The following is a 16781-nucleotide window of genomic DNA, read 5'->3' on the forward strand; positions in this document are numbered from 1 at the left end:
CAGTGTTGGCACACGATATACAACTTAACTGTGGCTCCAAGACGTTTTTCAGTGGTTTGATTTCCGAGATCCCTTATTAAAATGTATCATGGTAGTTTCTTTATTTTTGTATCCTCTTTTTCTCCGCCTGATTTTTCTGTGCTTTTCCTCCCATCCCAATTTAGTCGTTAAGCCAATTCCCCCCTCCCCTACCTGGTTGTTGTGCGCATGTGCCCCCTACTGGTCAGTCTAGGGAGCCCTGAGGTCTACCACATGCTTCCTCCGACACATGCGGAGACAGCCAGCGGCTCTCTTTTCACCTGACAGCGCGGACTCAACACTATGAAATATTCTCAATGGCTTTCTTGCAGGGATGTCAGAAGATTCATTTGAGATGGCAGCGATCTGCCAATTAGGCAAACAAATACTGTATAATATATCATTTTCCTACTGGTCTGTCATGTTTGTAATACTGAATAAGGCCTTTACACATGTAAGCCTTTAGGTTAGATGCCAAACGTATTTTCGTTGTATTGTGCCTGTGCTGCATGAGGACAATACATTTGAATCTAATGTAATCTAATTTGGATCAGTCGCAAATTGCTTTCGCAATAAGCCGTTGAATATTTTCATTCGGGAGTTCTTTGCAAAGAGGTCTGCGATGCTCAATTGCTCTGAATTCATTTTTCTATTTAAATGCGGGGCACAGATCATTCTTTGCGAATGAGTTGGGTACCCAGCTAGTTCATTGGCAAAATTGTCCTTGTGAATGAGCTAGCTAAGTACCCAGCTAGCTAGAAAACGGGAATAAATGTTAAAACGGCTTGCCATACGTGCACACATAGAGCCCAAGGGGTGCTTGAGCACCTGCCCTTTTGAGCGTAATAAAAAAAGTGCCCTTTTTTTTACCATTGCGCATATAGACTGCCCTTCCAACTGAAAAGTGTCAGGATATAATCAAAATATTAGGTAAAGAGAAGGCGGCTGGGTGGCGCAGCGGACATTGCGCTCGTCACCAACGCAAGAGACACCGGGTTCGACTCCGGCTGTCGGCGTTGCCTCCGGCTTGGGCCAGCCGTCATACTAACTCAATTGGCAGAGTTAGCGGGTGGAAGTCGATGGGTGGTAATCTGGACGTTGTGGACAGCGACTCCTACAGGTCGGTTGGGGGATGCCTGCACAGCAGAGACAGGAAATGGCGGGGGTAGTGTGAGCCTCCCACACATTACACCTCGCCAATGAGAGTCCGCGCTGGCAGGTGAAAAGATGTGACAGGCTGCCTCCTCGTGTATCGGAGGGGACACGTGATGCAAGGCTTCTATCCTCCCTACAACCGGCCAGTGGGGGGCATATGCGAGCAACGTTCAAGACAGGGGAGGGAAGAATTGGCACAGTGGAATTGGGATGGGAGAGAAATAGAAAAAAAATAGGAGAAAAAGTGGATCAAAAAAGAAAATATTAGGTAAAGAGAGAGAGAGATGCCCCGTATTCCATTGCAGTTTGCACGGCCTCCTCAGCGTGCCTCTCCGCGGACCTATATATTTTATGCATAGCGTGGGTGGTGATGATGATGATGATAGAAACCGCTGTGGCGCATACAGTTGAATGCTGGTATTACACTCACTGAGGGACACGAAGAAGTCAAGTCCGATGGGATTTGGGAATCTCAAATACAAATCGGGATTGGAATAAAAAATGCATTTATATTAAACAATACAGAATATACAGCACTTCTTGGAGTCTGTAGGGTAAGCACTTATTCCCTCCCCCCCTTCGCGCACTCGGTTCTTACATAGAATGATATAGTGCCCTTTTCAGACTTTGAGCACCTGCCCCTCTAAAGTCCTGTGCATGTCCCTGCATGAAGCTGTGTAGGAGTAATGTTAGTGCTGGTCTGGAGCTGTGTCGGAGTAATGTTAGTGCTGGTCTGGAGCTGTGTCGGAGTAATGTTAGTGCTGGTCTGGAGCTGTGTAAGAGTAATGTTAGTGCTGGTCTGGAGCTGTGTCGGAGTAATGTTAGTGCTGGTCTGGAGCTGTGTCGGAGTAATGTTAGTGCTGGTCTGGAGCTGTGTCGGAGTAATGTTAGTGCTGGTCTGGAGCTGTGTAGGAGTAATGTTAGTGCTGGTCTGGAGCTGTGTAGGAGTAATGTTAGTGCTGTTCTGGAGCTGTGTCGGAGTAATGTTAGTGCTGGTCTGGAGCTGTGTAGGAGTAATGTTAGTGCTGGTCTGGAGCTGTGTCGGAGTAATGTTAGCGTCTCCCATCTATCACATTGTGGAACACGTGAGTATATTTCTCTGTCTTAGCCTGAGAACTTTGCTCGACCAACGGCACTAAAACGATGTGAACTTCACGGTTCTAAGAGTCTGTTGCCAACGGCAACCATACGATGAGGAGGCAAACAGCCTCTCAATGTCGGTTCTGCTTTTCATCGTTATTAATAGTTCATTATGAGTCGCCTGTATCAGAGAAAGTGAGAGAGAGGGAGAGAGAGAGAGAGACATACAGAGAGAGTAAGACAGAGAGAAGGAGAGACAGACAGAGAGAGAGTGAGACACTGACAGACAGACAGACAGACAGACAGACAGACAGACAGACAGACAGACAGACAGACAGACAGACAGACAGACAGACAGACAGACAGACAGACAGACAGACAGACAGACAGACAGACAGACAGACAGGCAGGCAGACAGACAGACAGACAGACAGACAGACAGACAGACAGACAGACAGACAGACAGACAGACAGAGAGACAGACAGACAGACAGACAGACAGACAGACAGACAGACAGACAGACAGACAGACAGACAGACAGACAGACAGACAGACAGACAGACAGACAGACAGACAGACAGACAGACAGACAGACAGACTGTGATCAGAGAGAGAGAGAGAGAGACATACAGAGAGAGTAAGACAGAGAGAAGGAGAGACAGATAGAAGGAGAGACAGACAGAGAGAGAGTGAGACACTGACAGACAGACAGACAGACAGACAGACAGACAGACAGACAGACAGACAGACAGACAGACAGACAGACAGACAGGCAGGCAGGCAGACAGACAGACAGACAGACAGACAGACAGACAGACAGACAGACAGACAGACAGACAGACAGACAGACAGACAGACAGACAGACAGACAGACAGACAGACAGACAGACAGACAGACTGTGATCAGAGAGAGAGAGAGAGAGAGAGAGAGACATACAGAGAGAGTAAGACAGAGAGAAGGAGAGACAGACGTAGAGAGAGTGAGACACTGACCGACAGACAGACAGACAGACAGACAGACAGACAGACAGACAGACAGACAGACAGACAGACAGACAGACAGACAGACAGACAGACATACTGTGATCAGACAGACAGAGAGAGAGATCTGCTGATTATTGTGCAACTCCCTGTGCATCTGTCAGGACACTCATTTCCGAAACTGGTTTGGTTTCCAACAACAGAAGTGTTCAGTATGAGCCAGCCTCTGACGCTCCAGGAGGCGGCTAGTGTTTGCACCACTGAGTACCGTCGTCTTGTGCTCAACGAGCCGGTGTCACAGAGACATTAGCCTGCTGAGACTAGGACTGAATGTCACACATTTCCCGCTTTCTCACCCGCTCCATTCTGCTGTTTATAAAATTAGCTCACAACAACATCGCATAAACCTCCACTTCTCATCGATCCGTAAGAAAGAAAAAAAATTGCTTTTTTTTTTTTTTTGCAGGAACGGTTTCAATTTAGCAGCACTTAACAACTGTTTGAATAGAGGGAAAAGGGCACAGATCCATTTAGTATTAGCCAGTAATAGCCTGTACAGGAATAGCCTGTAAGGGAGGACCACAGGCAGAGAACAGCCTAAAGGAAGCAAACACAGCAAACCACTCACACAGACAGACAGAGTTAGAGTTTAGGGTTTAGAAATGCTAAACCCAACGCAACAACATGGTCTCATCAGAAAAAGTAAATAAAGTACTAATCGACCACAGTACTAATCACTCAGGTGTATTATTGATGCTCTCATTGATACTATGTTTGTTTCTGAAGTGTGTGTGTGTGTGTGTGTGTGTGTGTGTGTGTGTGTGTGTGTGTGTGTGTGTGTGTGTGTGTGTGTGTGTGTGTGTGTGTGTGTGTGTGTGTGTGTGTGTGTGTGTGTGTGTGTGTGTGTGTGTGTGTGTGTGTGTGTGTGTGTGTGTGTGTGTGTGTGTGTGTGTGTGTGTGTGTGTGTGTGTGTGTGTGTGTGTGTGTGTGTGTGTGTGTGCGTGCGTGCGTGCGTGCGTGCGTGTGTGAGAGATATATAGAGAGAGAGGGGGGGCTTTGGTAGACGATTGCATTGGTCCATTCATTGAAGATGAACGCAATGCGACATCCTTTACTAGGCTCACCCACCAACAGTGCAGGTGCTGAACTGCTGGTCCGAATGTATAGGTAAAAAACATATTAGGCGTTTTCATCAATAAATAAATGGCCAAAAAAAATATTCTCTCGCATTCACTGGGGGCCTACAAATGCATTCTTTCATGGGGCCCAGAATCGACAGCTACGCTCCTGCACCCAGTATTACAGGCACTCAGTTGCTCGGACAGACCATCGACATATAGATTAAAAAGAACCGGGGACTACATTTCCCCTTGTCTGACCCCATTGCTAACCCCAAACAGAGACACTTTTGCCCTATTTTGCTTGCATAGTCTGGGAATACCAATAAGCCAGAATTATCACAATGTATCCAGGCACCCCTCTTTGACTAAATTTGACAAACAACTTTATATGGTTAACACGATCAAAAGCTTTAGAAGCATCAATAAAACACATAAGAACTGATGAATTTTGACTTCTGTATTTGTTTACAATTTCCTTTATTTCATTATTTGTTTGTTTATTTATGGATCCCCATTAGTCTACAACACCCATGGATGAAATACTATTCTTCCTGGGGTCCTAACACACAACCTACAACATTACAGTACAGTACATTACAGTAACAAAAAAACTATAAAAAACCATAAGAAACACCTTAGCCTAAGTACATTCTCAACATCTTCAAAATCTCACCAAAAAAAACACACAAAGGCTCCAACCACAAATACAATACTAACTAAACTAACTAACTAACTAACTAACTAACTAACTAACTAACTAACTAACTAACTAACTAACTAACTAACTAACTAACTAACTAACTAACTAACTAACTAACTAACTAACTAACTAACTAACTAACTAAATAAATCAGTAACTCAACTGTATTTCACCATTCATAACAGCATCCTTCAACTTTTTCTTAAAAGTATATTTGTTGCTGATCATCTTTATCTTCACAGGTATACAATTCCAGTATGCAGCAGCTCTATACATTATGGATCGCTTAAGTGCATTTGTTCTTGGTAGAGGTAGAGTAAAATGAAGACCCACGCCCACGGCATGTCCGGTGACATAGCAATGTCTAGTATTGGTGGGTTGTAGTTCTGACCACAAAGACTTAGGTTTACCAATGTTATAAATGCCAGCCTCTGATCCACTCTAAGCCAAGACAGAGCGGCATGCATTCCCCCAACACTGCTTCTCACAGAGCTGAAGTTTCTCCAGATCCCGCTTTGAAGCTCTCAACCAAATTGTTGGGCAGTAGTCCAAGTGGGATAGGACTAAAGCTTTTAACATTAGTTTAACTGTCTTCTCACTCAATAGATGAGCACACCTTTAAGGCATATATACACAGGTCAGTGCCATGCTTAGCTTTAAAACTAAACTGGTTATCTGTGGAGTTAATAAATTCATTCATATTATCCAGCAGAATCATTTCCAGTACTTTTGACAGTATGCTGGCTAAAGCTATGGGCCTATAGTTGTCTAGGCTACTAACTTTACCAGCTTTGTCCTTAATGACTGGGACTAACAAAACAGACATCATTGAGTCTGGCAGCAAGCCATGGATCATAAAACCAGTAAAACTGATAGCAAGGAGAGTGTCATAATCACAGCAAGAGCGTTCTTCACTCCTCCTCATTCCCCCCTCACATTCACCACACGCCCTCCTCACTCCTCTTCATCCTCCCTTCCATCCACCACGGAAGCCTCACGCCCATATATGGTCAGCACCCCTTCACCCCCTGTCACTCAACTCAGCTGCACGCACCTCATCCCCTGATTCGCACGCTGTCAGGCACCTCACTCCTCACAACTGTAACCCATCCCCTGTTGATGAAGGCCCTACTTCTACCGGACGACGCTGACCAGAAGTTGTCGTGGTGTTAGTATCATTACCTAGGTACGACGAAGACCTGCTAGACATCCCTGTGTGATTATTCCCTGTTCTAACTTTCCACTCTTGTGCCCAGGACCTCCGTGCCAGCGTGCCCCTGTCTGGACCCCCCTGGAGCTTACCAAGGAGTTCCTGCTCCCCCTCTCGCCACGGACCCGTGTCTTCCGTCCGCAGTAGCACTGGAGTGCACCTGCTCCCTTTACCCCAAGAACATTCCCAATTCATATCTGTTGTACATTTCTGGATGTAACTCTTTCCTACTTGGGAATACTATTAAACAACCTGAAACGCCACATTCTCTCCTCTCCTGTGTTCAGCGATTGGGCTCTGCTTAAAACCCATTCTCACAGAGAGGAGCTGTCCTCAAACTGGAATATTTCAGATGCTTTGTTATCAGATAACTTGTGCATGGCTTGGTACACCGCATGTGACATAATCACCATTGAGTCATTACTCTTGATATTATCCACTTTATATAAATAACTTTTAATGCAATTAAATAAGGTACTATAATACTGTCGCCATAATTCAGCAACATTGTCTGTTCCAGAAATTCCATCCAGAGTATGATATGATATTTTCATTTATAATGCGCTCCCCAGCCAATTTTTACATCGGTCCAGGGCGCAGCCTGGGGAAAAAATAATATGAATAAATGGACAGGACAAAGGAAACAGGGAACCAGGCAGACGGACAGACAGAGAACATAAGACAGACAGTACATGGTAAAGACGCTTTACAGCCATTAAGAACTCTCACTTCTTTCCAAAAATCAATAACATTGTTGTTTAACAGCTTCTTAGCCATGGAATCCAGCCCTCATGGCTTGCTAATTTTTACAATGACCTCCTTTGTCCCGTATATTGACTGCTGCTCTGTAATGACCTGAGGACACTCTAACAGTCCGTCATATCCTAGATCTGATACAACAGTGTGCTGCATGTGCTGATCACGCCACGGGGTAGTGAGATCACCTGTCATCCAATCACAGGCCTCAGTTGTATGGCACTGCACAGTGGTGTAGTGGTTAACACTGTCGCCTCACAGCTAGAAGATCCAGGGTTCGATTCCCGCTTGGGGACCAGGTTGCCGCGTTGCCAGGTACCCAGGTGGGGTATCTCCCGGGCCTTTCTGTGTGGAGTTTGCATGTTCTCCCCGTGCTCGCCAGGGTTTCCCCTCCCGATAAGATAAACACAATGGAAAAACATGCAGAACAGATTGCTAACTTTGTCGCGTCCCTGACGAAGACGGACAGGAGCACTTGGATTGGTTCCTGGGCGTGGCCCCACGCCGCAGCCCATGTCTGCTCCCGGCTGCCCTTGGGGGGAAGGACGACGGGATGGGTCAAACGCAGAGAGGAACATTTCATCTGTGACCCAAAAAAAAAGAATTTCATGTGTGTGTTTCTGTGTGTGCCGCCCATCGCATGTGTGTGTCACTGCACGACGACATTGTCAATGTGTGCAATGAATAAAGACTTCTTCAAAGTCCAGTTTAATCTTTAATCAATCTTAATCTTTAATTTGAATCTTTAATCTTTCATTTAAGTATAGCGTAAATGCGCCAATTCCTGATACAAAAGGACAAATGATCTGCTTGAATCAGTCAAGAGCAGCAAAAAGATATCCATGGAAAAGGTAGACTTGGTGAGTCATCGGGTCCCTCTTTTCCAGTGATTATATGTCAAGGAAGGAACGAGAACGTTGAGAGACTAATATGAGTCATATAAGTAAGAGATTCAAGCCCATTGTTCAGTTCAGATCGTTGTTATTATCAAGTTGGTAAAAGGTGCCCGTTCAACATGTTGTTGACTGTTTCACATGTTAAAGGGGAACTATCTTATAAATGGCCTTTTTGAGTGTTTAGCATTGTTTCCTAGCTATGTGAACTTATATTAATATGATCTATGTCTCAAAATTCTCATATTGGTGCATTCTTCCAATTCTCCTCTCACAATATTCACCCTCACTGAACTGAGTCATCTGAAAATGTGCGCGATATGTGATGTCATAAAGACACCGCTGCATGTTAATGTTGAGATACAAGATGAGCTGCACACAGTGGCACCTGCACCTGCAGCCCAGGCTCAAAACGGCTCGAGATCTTGAGGTAGAAAAATGCTGTTTTTGAGGACTTGATTAGAAATACAAAACAATGAATAAAAAAAATATATATATTACATAGGTGTTCCATAGACTCACAGGAATTGTGTAAAAGTGCCCAAATAGTGAAAGAAATAGTAAAATAGTTCCCCTTTAAGATTGTGAAGATACATACAACGGTTCTTTGGACTTCTTATTTATTCTTTTATTTATTCTTATTTGGTGTTATTTCTTGTCTGACTGGTAGTCCATGCAATTATAGAAGCATGCACTTTATATGAGAAGCATGCACTTAACAATAAACTCAATTAAGTGGTACATAATCTCGTCGTGTGACTGTATTATGCGTTGTTATAATTTGGTGTTACATTTCATAATGTACTTTGTACAACTTTTTCTAAGTAGCTTTAGTTAACCAAACTACGCTACATCTCTCTTTAATGTAGCTTTGCTGTAGTTCAATTCCTTCCTGTGTGAAGAACAGTGAACACAACACCACTAGCCAACGATGGCTCCCTTCCTGACGAGCTCAGCAACTTCTATGCTCCTTTTGACCGGGACAACAAAGCACTAGCCGTCACAGCTGCCCCACCCTGGACAACCAGCGCCCCAGACTCTCCACCTCTGCAGCACAATCTGCACTGCAGCAAGGTGAATGAACCTGCAAGCCAGTGCCTAAACGATCCGCTGCAGGGAGTCAGTGCCTAAACGATCCGCTGCAGGGAGCCAGTGCCTAAACGATCCGCTGCAGGGAGTCAGTGCCTAAACGATCCGCTGCAAGGAGTCAGTGCCTAAACGATCGGCTGCAAGGAGCCAGTGCCTAAACGATCCGCTGCAAGGAGCCAGTGCCTAAACGATCAACTGCAGGGAGTCAGTGCCCAGTGCCAGCCCCAGGCATAGGCAGAATAGGCGGGGGGCTAGGGTGCCGTCAAATATTTATTGCCTGTCGATTGCAGTTTCAGGCGGCAAAATCTGTTCAGCTGTTCTCGAGTTACATGCCGATATGTGAGGTGTGTGCCGAAGTAGACCCGCTGCGGGGAGCCAGTGCCTAAACGATCCGCTGTGGGGAGCCAGGGCCTAAACGATCCGCTGCAGGGAGCCAGTGCCTAAACGATCCGCTGCAGGGAGCGAGTGCCTAAACGATCCGCTGCAGGGAGCCAGTGCTTAAACGATCCGCTGCAGGGAGTTAGTGCCTAAATGATCCGCTGCAGGGAATCAGTGCCTAAACGATCCGCTGCAGGGAGTCAGTGCTTAAACGATCCGCTGCAGGGAGCCAGTGCCTAAATGATCCGCTGCAGGGAGCCAGTGCTTAAACGATCATCTGCAGGGAGTCAGTGCCTAAACGATCTGCTGCAGGGAGCCAGTGCCTAAACGATCAGCTGCAAGGAGTCAGTGCCTAAACGATCCGCTGCAGGGAGTCTGAGCGGTCTCCGCCCAGCAGTGCTCACTCCTATCAATATCTGAAAAAACTAAATAAATACTAACCTTCGTACTGTCTTTTACTATTATGTACTATGCGTAATGGTATGCTACTAAGGAAACTACCTTGCTTATACTACTACCTACTATACTATGTCTATACTATACTGTTTGCGGATGACTCAGCCCTGCTGGTCTCTGACAAGAACAAGTTACAGGTTGAAAAAACCCTCAGCTCTGAAATCTGCATGTGGCTCGCTGATAACAAACTATCATTACACATGGGCAAAACAGAGTCCATTCTCTTCGGTTCAAATAACAAACTCAGCAAGACCGACGGCTTCTCAGTTACAGTGGGTGACAATATTGTCACAAGGAAAGATGAAATTACCTACCTGGGTTCCATCCTAGAGGCTAATCTTTCCTGTGACAAAATGGCATCTAATGTAATAAAAAAAGCAACCAACTAACTCGATTCTTGTACCGGATCTCCTCTCTGGTAAACAAGAATACCCTGAAGACTCTGGCAGGAGCACTCATTCAAGGGTACTACGACTATGCTTGCACCTCATGGTACCAAAGCACCTCAAAGGCACTAAAAACAAAATTACAAACATCTCAAAACAAACTGGTCAGACTAGTGCTTGACCTTACTCCTAGAACCCACTTCACCCCTGCCCACTTTGACAACCTAGGATGGCTTAGAGTAGACGACAGAGTACAGCAACTTGCAATGGGCCTGGTCTACAAGATACACTACACAACCAAGGTACCCATGTACATGTCAAAATACTTCCCAAAGGTCAGTGAATACCACAATCACAACACCAGAGGGAGCTCCACAAATCATGTTAAACCCAGATTCGGCTCAAACAAGGGACTAAACACGTTTCGCAATTATGCCACATCAATGTGGAACGCCCTACCCAAATCTGTAAAGTGTAAAGGAATGTGAATCACTACCCACTTTCAAAACCACTCTCAAAGAACACCTACGGGAGACTGCAATTCGAAACTGGCCCCTGTAAATGTCCTAACCCAACCCCCTCCAATGTACAGTAAATGACCAAGTATAGTTTTGTCAATATTCCAATGTACAGTTTTGCTTGTACCCATACCCAGAGAAAGACTTTCGTCTTGTTTACATCAGGGTCCCCCATTTTCAATTCATAATGAATTGTAAGTAAGGGTGCAATTAGCACCGTGCAATCCATTCTTTGTGGATCTAGCCCTTAGTGTCCTTGGCATCAGCACCCCCCTCTGCAACTGGACACTATACTTCCTGACCAACAGTCTGTTAAACAACCTCACCTCCTCCACTTCGAACACAGGCGTTCCACAGGGATGTGTGCTCAGCCCACTCCTCTACTCCCTCTTCACCCATGACTGTGTTCCTGTGCATGGCTCCACCACCATCATCACATTCGCAGATGACACTATGGTGGTAGGACTGATCAGTGACAACAACAAATTAGCCTACAGGGAGGAGGTCCAGCACCTGCCAGCATGGTGCACTGACAACAACCTTGCCTTCAACACCATGAAGAGCAAAGAGCACATTGTGCTCCATTCATACAAATTCCTTGGTGTCCACATATCTGAGGGTCTGTCTTGGTCCCTCAACACCTCCATGCTGGTAAAACAAAAAAGGCACAGCAGTGCCTTTACTTTCTGATGAGGCTAAAGAATACCCCCTGTTTGAATGAATGAATGAATGAATGATGAATGAATGAATGAATGAATGAATGAATGAATGAATGAATGAATGAATGAATGAATGAATGAATGAATGAATGAATGAATGGATGAATGAATGAATGAATGAATGAATGAATGAATGAATGAATGAATGAATGAATGAATGAATGAAAACTTTATTTAACAGATTGCAGAATGGGTACAATACAGTACGGCTCAATACATACAATTGTTAAGGGGATGCAGACCAGAGAAAGACGTTTGTCTTGTTTACATCAGGGTCCCCCATTTTCAATTCATAGTTTCCTGGTGATCTTTTACTGCTGCACCATCAAGAGCATCCTGACCAACTGCGTCTCGGGGGAATAGCAGCTGCTCCGTAGCTGACAGGAAGGCAGCTATTTGCCCTCCTCCCATTAGGGACAGGGGCAATACAGGAGCCTTAGGTCCCACACCAGCAAGCTCAGGAACAGTTTTTTCCATAACTAGCCCACTCCTCCTTCTTACTCATGATCTCTGATTCTCAGGGCTAGCCCACTCTGCCTTCTCATTCATGATCTCGGAATCTCAGAGCTATCCCACTCCGCCTTCTCATTCATGATCTCTGAATCTCAGTGCTCGCCCACTCCTCCTTCTCATTCATGATCTCTGAATCTTAGAGCTAGCCCACTCCGCCTTCTCATTCATGATCTCTGAATCTCAGAGCTATCCCACTCCGCCTTCTCATTCATGATCTCTGAATCTCAGTGCTCGCCCACTCTGCCTTCTCATTCATGATCTCTGAATCTCAGTGCTCGCCCACTCCGCCTTCTCATTCATGATCTCTGAATCTCAGAGCTAGCCCACTCCACCTTATCATTCATGATCTCTGAATCTCAGTGCTAGCCCACTCCGCCTTCTCATTCATAATCTCTGAATCTCAGAGCTAGCCCACTCCGCCTTCTCATTCATGATCTCTGAATCTCAGAGCTATCCCACTCCGCCTTCTCATTCATGATCTCTGAATCTCAGAGCTAGCCCACTCCGCCTTTTCATTCATGATCTCTGAATCTCAGAGCTAGCCCACTCCGCCTTCTCATTCATGATCTCTGAATCTCAGAGCTAGCCCACTCCGCCTTCTCATTCATGACTCTGAATCTCAGGGCTAGCTCACTCCGCCTTCTCATTCATGATCTCACAATCTCAGAGCTAGCCCACTCCGCCTTCTCATTCATGATCTCTGAATCTCAGATCTAGCCCACTTCCCCTTCTCATTCATGATCTCTGAATCTCAGTGCTAGCCCACTTCGCCTTCTCATTCATGATCTCTGAATCTCAGAGCTAGCCCACTCCGCCTTCTCATTCATGATCTCTGAATCTCAGAACTAGTCCACTCCGCCTTCTCATTCATGATCTCTGAATCTCAGCATGTCAGCACCTCCTTCTTTTTATTATCTATATTTCATGTTTATATAACCTTATTCTTCTTCCACTTTCCGGTTGGAATGCGAAACTGCATTTCGTTGTACTTGTACTTGTACTATGTGCAATGACAATGCAGTTGAATCTAATCTAATCTAATCTAATCTTAGAATAGGAATTCTGATCTCAGACTAGTTTTACCTCTTAAATCTATATGCACTAATGCAGGCAAGCCCCGTATGTTTATGACCAGATGACCAGTGACATGACTTAGCTTATGCCTTTTGTGGTACGCTGGGTTCATGGTTAAAAAAGGCGCCGGGAACCGTTTCACTCAGTATCTGTGAGAGTGACAGAACGAAAGTGAATGAGAGCCCTAGAGGGAGATGAGCATGCACGCACGCACGCACGCACATGCGCACACACACACACACACACACACACACACACACACACACGCATGCCTCTATATGAGTGCATGTGTGCACACACAAGTCACACGCACATCGCTCTATACTGTTGCCGTGAGACACATTGTAATTAATCATGCAGTTGCTCATTTCTCCTTGGAGACGGAGCGGAGTGGAGGAGGGGGTGGGCTCTCTGTGGGTTTGGAAGAAGCTAGGGGCAATAGAGAAGGAGGAGGAGGGGTGGCTGCTAAACGAACAATGAATGAACACTACACAACAACAACCACCAAACGCACATAGCACACACATCCACACGCACACACCCACTTTAAACAAACACACTGTAGCACCCACTCCACACACTTTATAGCACACACCCACTTTAAACAAACACACTGTAGCACCCACTCCCCACACTTTATATTTATGGATGAAGGATTGCACTACAACTCGTACACCTTACTGTAAATTGTACCTAAAATTGTACCTCATCCCATTTCTGCTTTGCACTAGATAGTACTGTACATTAGTACACTGCATAGTATTGTGTATTGTATATTATATGGTAACTCAGAACATTGTACATATGTCTATACCGAACACTGTGACCTCATTTTCTTCTTCTAAATTCATGCTATATTATGTTATTATGTTATTTGATACTATCTTGTCTAGCACAGTCTCTGGAGCGTAACAGTAAGAAGCATTTTGTATGAAAGTATTCTGTACTTCTGTATGACAACTATTAAAGAACTTGAACTTGAACTTAACGAGTCTGAATGTGTAGAGATGAAAGGCTAGAGAGAAGTTTGTTCTCAAAGCCCCGTCTAGGTCAAACCGTTTTGTCCAATGAGAATAGTTTCCTGACAATAGGTGGATATTAAACTTTCCCCTGACAGCAATCCACGCCCTGATTGCCTCCTGGCTTGACTACTGTAACTCCCTTTGGTTTAGAGCAGTCCACCTTATACCGCCTACAAATGATTCAAAACGCTGCGAAAGACTCCTGACTGGCACACGGAAGCGTGAACATATTACACCTGTCCTATCCGCCCTTCACTGGCTTCCGGTCCAGTGGAGGATTGATTTTAAACTGCTATTGATCCTTTTTAAAGCCCTAACTGGCCTTGCCCCTCCCTATCTCGCAGATTTCCTGCATATCCACACCCCGTCCAGACCTCTGAGGTCCTCTAACCAGATGCTCCTGGACGTCCCCAGAGAAAGGCTAAAAACCAGAGGCGATCGAGCCTTTGCTGTGGCTGCCCCGTGCCTCTGGAACAGTCTACCTGTTAATATTATGTCTGCCCAGTCACTTGCCACGCTGCTTAATAAAACCCATCTTTTCAGCCTGGCCTTCTAAATCCCTTTTACAGAGTATCCACTTAGTTTTAATGTGATTTTAATCTATATATGTTTTAAATAGTTTGATATGGTTTTGAGTACCTGGAATTTTATGTAAATTGTTCAGCACTTTGTCAACTGCTGTTGTTTAAAATGTGCTATATAAATAAAACTGACTTACAAGCTCAGTTCTTAAGATTAAAATCCAAAGCCTCTGTCTGTCTGCAGTATCACACCAATGTGCGAGTGTAGCGTAGGCGTGAGTACCATTAACATATTATGCCAAAAGCAATGCTAGAACAAACAGAAATACTCGCCGCTTGTATGTTAAATATGCATTGTGACGCACAAGCCTCAGAAGCTGACAACTGTGTATAACCTTCATAGCTTTGCTGTGTATGTGCACACTCGTGTTGTGTGTGTGTACTGTGTACACACTCATGTTGTGTGTAGTGTACACACTCATGTTGTGTGTGTGTGTGTGTGTGTGTGTGTGTGTGTGTATGTGCACACTCGTGTTGTGTGTGTACACACTTGTGTTGTGTGTAGAGTAAACACTTGTGTTGTGTGTGTGTACACACTCGTGTTGTGTGTGCACACATTTTCTTCATGTGTACAAGACTACTGTCTACATTTCTGAGTGAGAGACAGAGAGAGAGAGAGAGAGAGAGAGAGAGAGAGAGAGAGAGAGAGAGAGAGAGAGAGAGAGAGAGAGAGAGAGAGAGAGAAGAGAGAGAGAGAGAGAGAGAGAGAGAGAGAGAGAGAGAGAGAGAGAGAGAGAGAGAGAGAGTGAGAGAGAGAGAGAGAGAGAGAGAGAGAGAGAGAGAGAGAGAGAGAGAGAGAGAGAGAGAGAGAGAGAGAGAGAGAGAGAGAGAGAGAGAGAGAGAGAGAGAGAGAGAGAGAGAGCGTTTGGAACTAGGCTAATGGAGGAACCTACTTCCAGTGACTGACGCTAAGCTAGGCTAACGGTGCACGTCTTCCTACTCCTACTGCATGCACAGAGAAGAAAAAGGGTATGCATCTTCTTGTCTAACTCCAGGGTAGATGCCAAATAAGCGAATTTCTCAAAATGTTGGAGTTTGCCTTTAAGTTGTTACGTATCGACCTTCCAATAGACCGTTTCCGGGGCCAAGCTTCCTGCGTTGGCTAGAAGTGATTGCAGTCATCCTGACCAACCAACACACACACACCACACCACACCACACCACACCCACACAAACACACACACACACACACACACACACACACACACACACACACACACACACACACACACACACACACACAAAGGCTGTGTAAGACTTCCCAATCCCATCTGTCCATATGGGCAAACATTGCTTCACACACGATGCTCATACCATGTTATCACAGTGCATCTCACCTATTATGGGATATGGCGACAGTGGCAGTTTCACAGACTCAGCCGCCATTTCTCTGCTGAGGAGGGTGAAGACACGTGGAATCGGAGCGGAGGGCTGTGGAGGAGGAGGTGTAATGCCTGCCAAGCTAATTGCTTTTGATTGCCAGGGAAAAGCAGGCTCACGTGCAACAGCCTCAATCTTTCTGTAAGGCTCTTACACAGCGTGCAACGCACACACAACCTGCACACACAGTCACACACACACACACACACATACACAACCCCACGCATACACACTTGCACGCACACACACACACATACAGAGGGAGAGAGAGTAATGCAGTAACACAGAACATACAGTACCGAGGAATAATAGGTGCTCAGACAACGTTGCAGAGCACATTTCGTTACCAAAACCCTGTATTTCCTACACTACAGGTCCTCCGTAGTCTAATTAATAGTCTTGGATTTGATCGACTTATTCGTTGATTTATTCTACATATCTGTAAAATTGTGATTCCCGAATGCAATCATGCAGAAGGAGGCTTAACAGAGATGTGTTTTCCCCCCAGATATATCTCATTCAGCATGGAGGGGGGAAAAAGCATAAAAATGACTAATGGACTAATAAAGTCTCGGTTGACTAAGAGTAAACCGACCAATCGACTATGAGGAGCATCCCTAGTATTCAACCAGAACCTACACCTGCACCTGCAACTACACCTACTGTACTGTCTATACCTGCAACTCTACAGCAACACATCTTAGCTAGATAATGTATCTGTCAAATATTACCACCTCAGCAGCTGATTTA

General features: G+C 45.2%; 1 protein-coding gene across 1 annotated transcript in view; it reads right to left on the minus strand.

Annotated features, from left to right (window-relative positions):
* camk1a (calcium/calmodulin-dependent protein kinase Ia) overlaps nucleotides 1-16781 on the minus strand; it is a gene marked incomplete at both ends in the record, with an annotated part of 98469 nt that overhangs the window by 27974 nt on the left and 53714 nt on the right. The window lies entirely within an intron of this gene.

Source organism: Notolepis coatsorum (genome assembly GCF_963971535.1).
Source record: "Notolepis coatsorum genome assembly, chromosome: 6".
NCBI classification, from domain to species: domain Eukaryota; kingdom Metazoa; phylum Chordata; class Actinopteri; order Aulopiformes; family Paralepididae; genus Notolepis; species Notolepis coatsorum.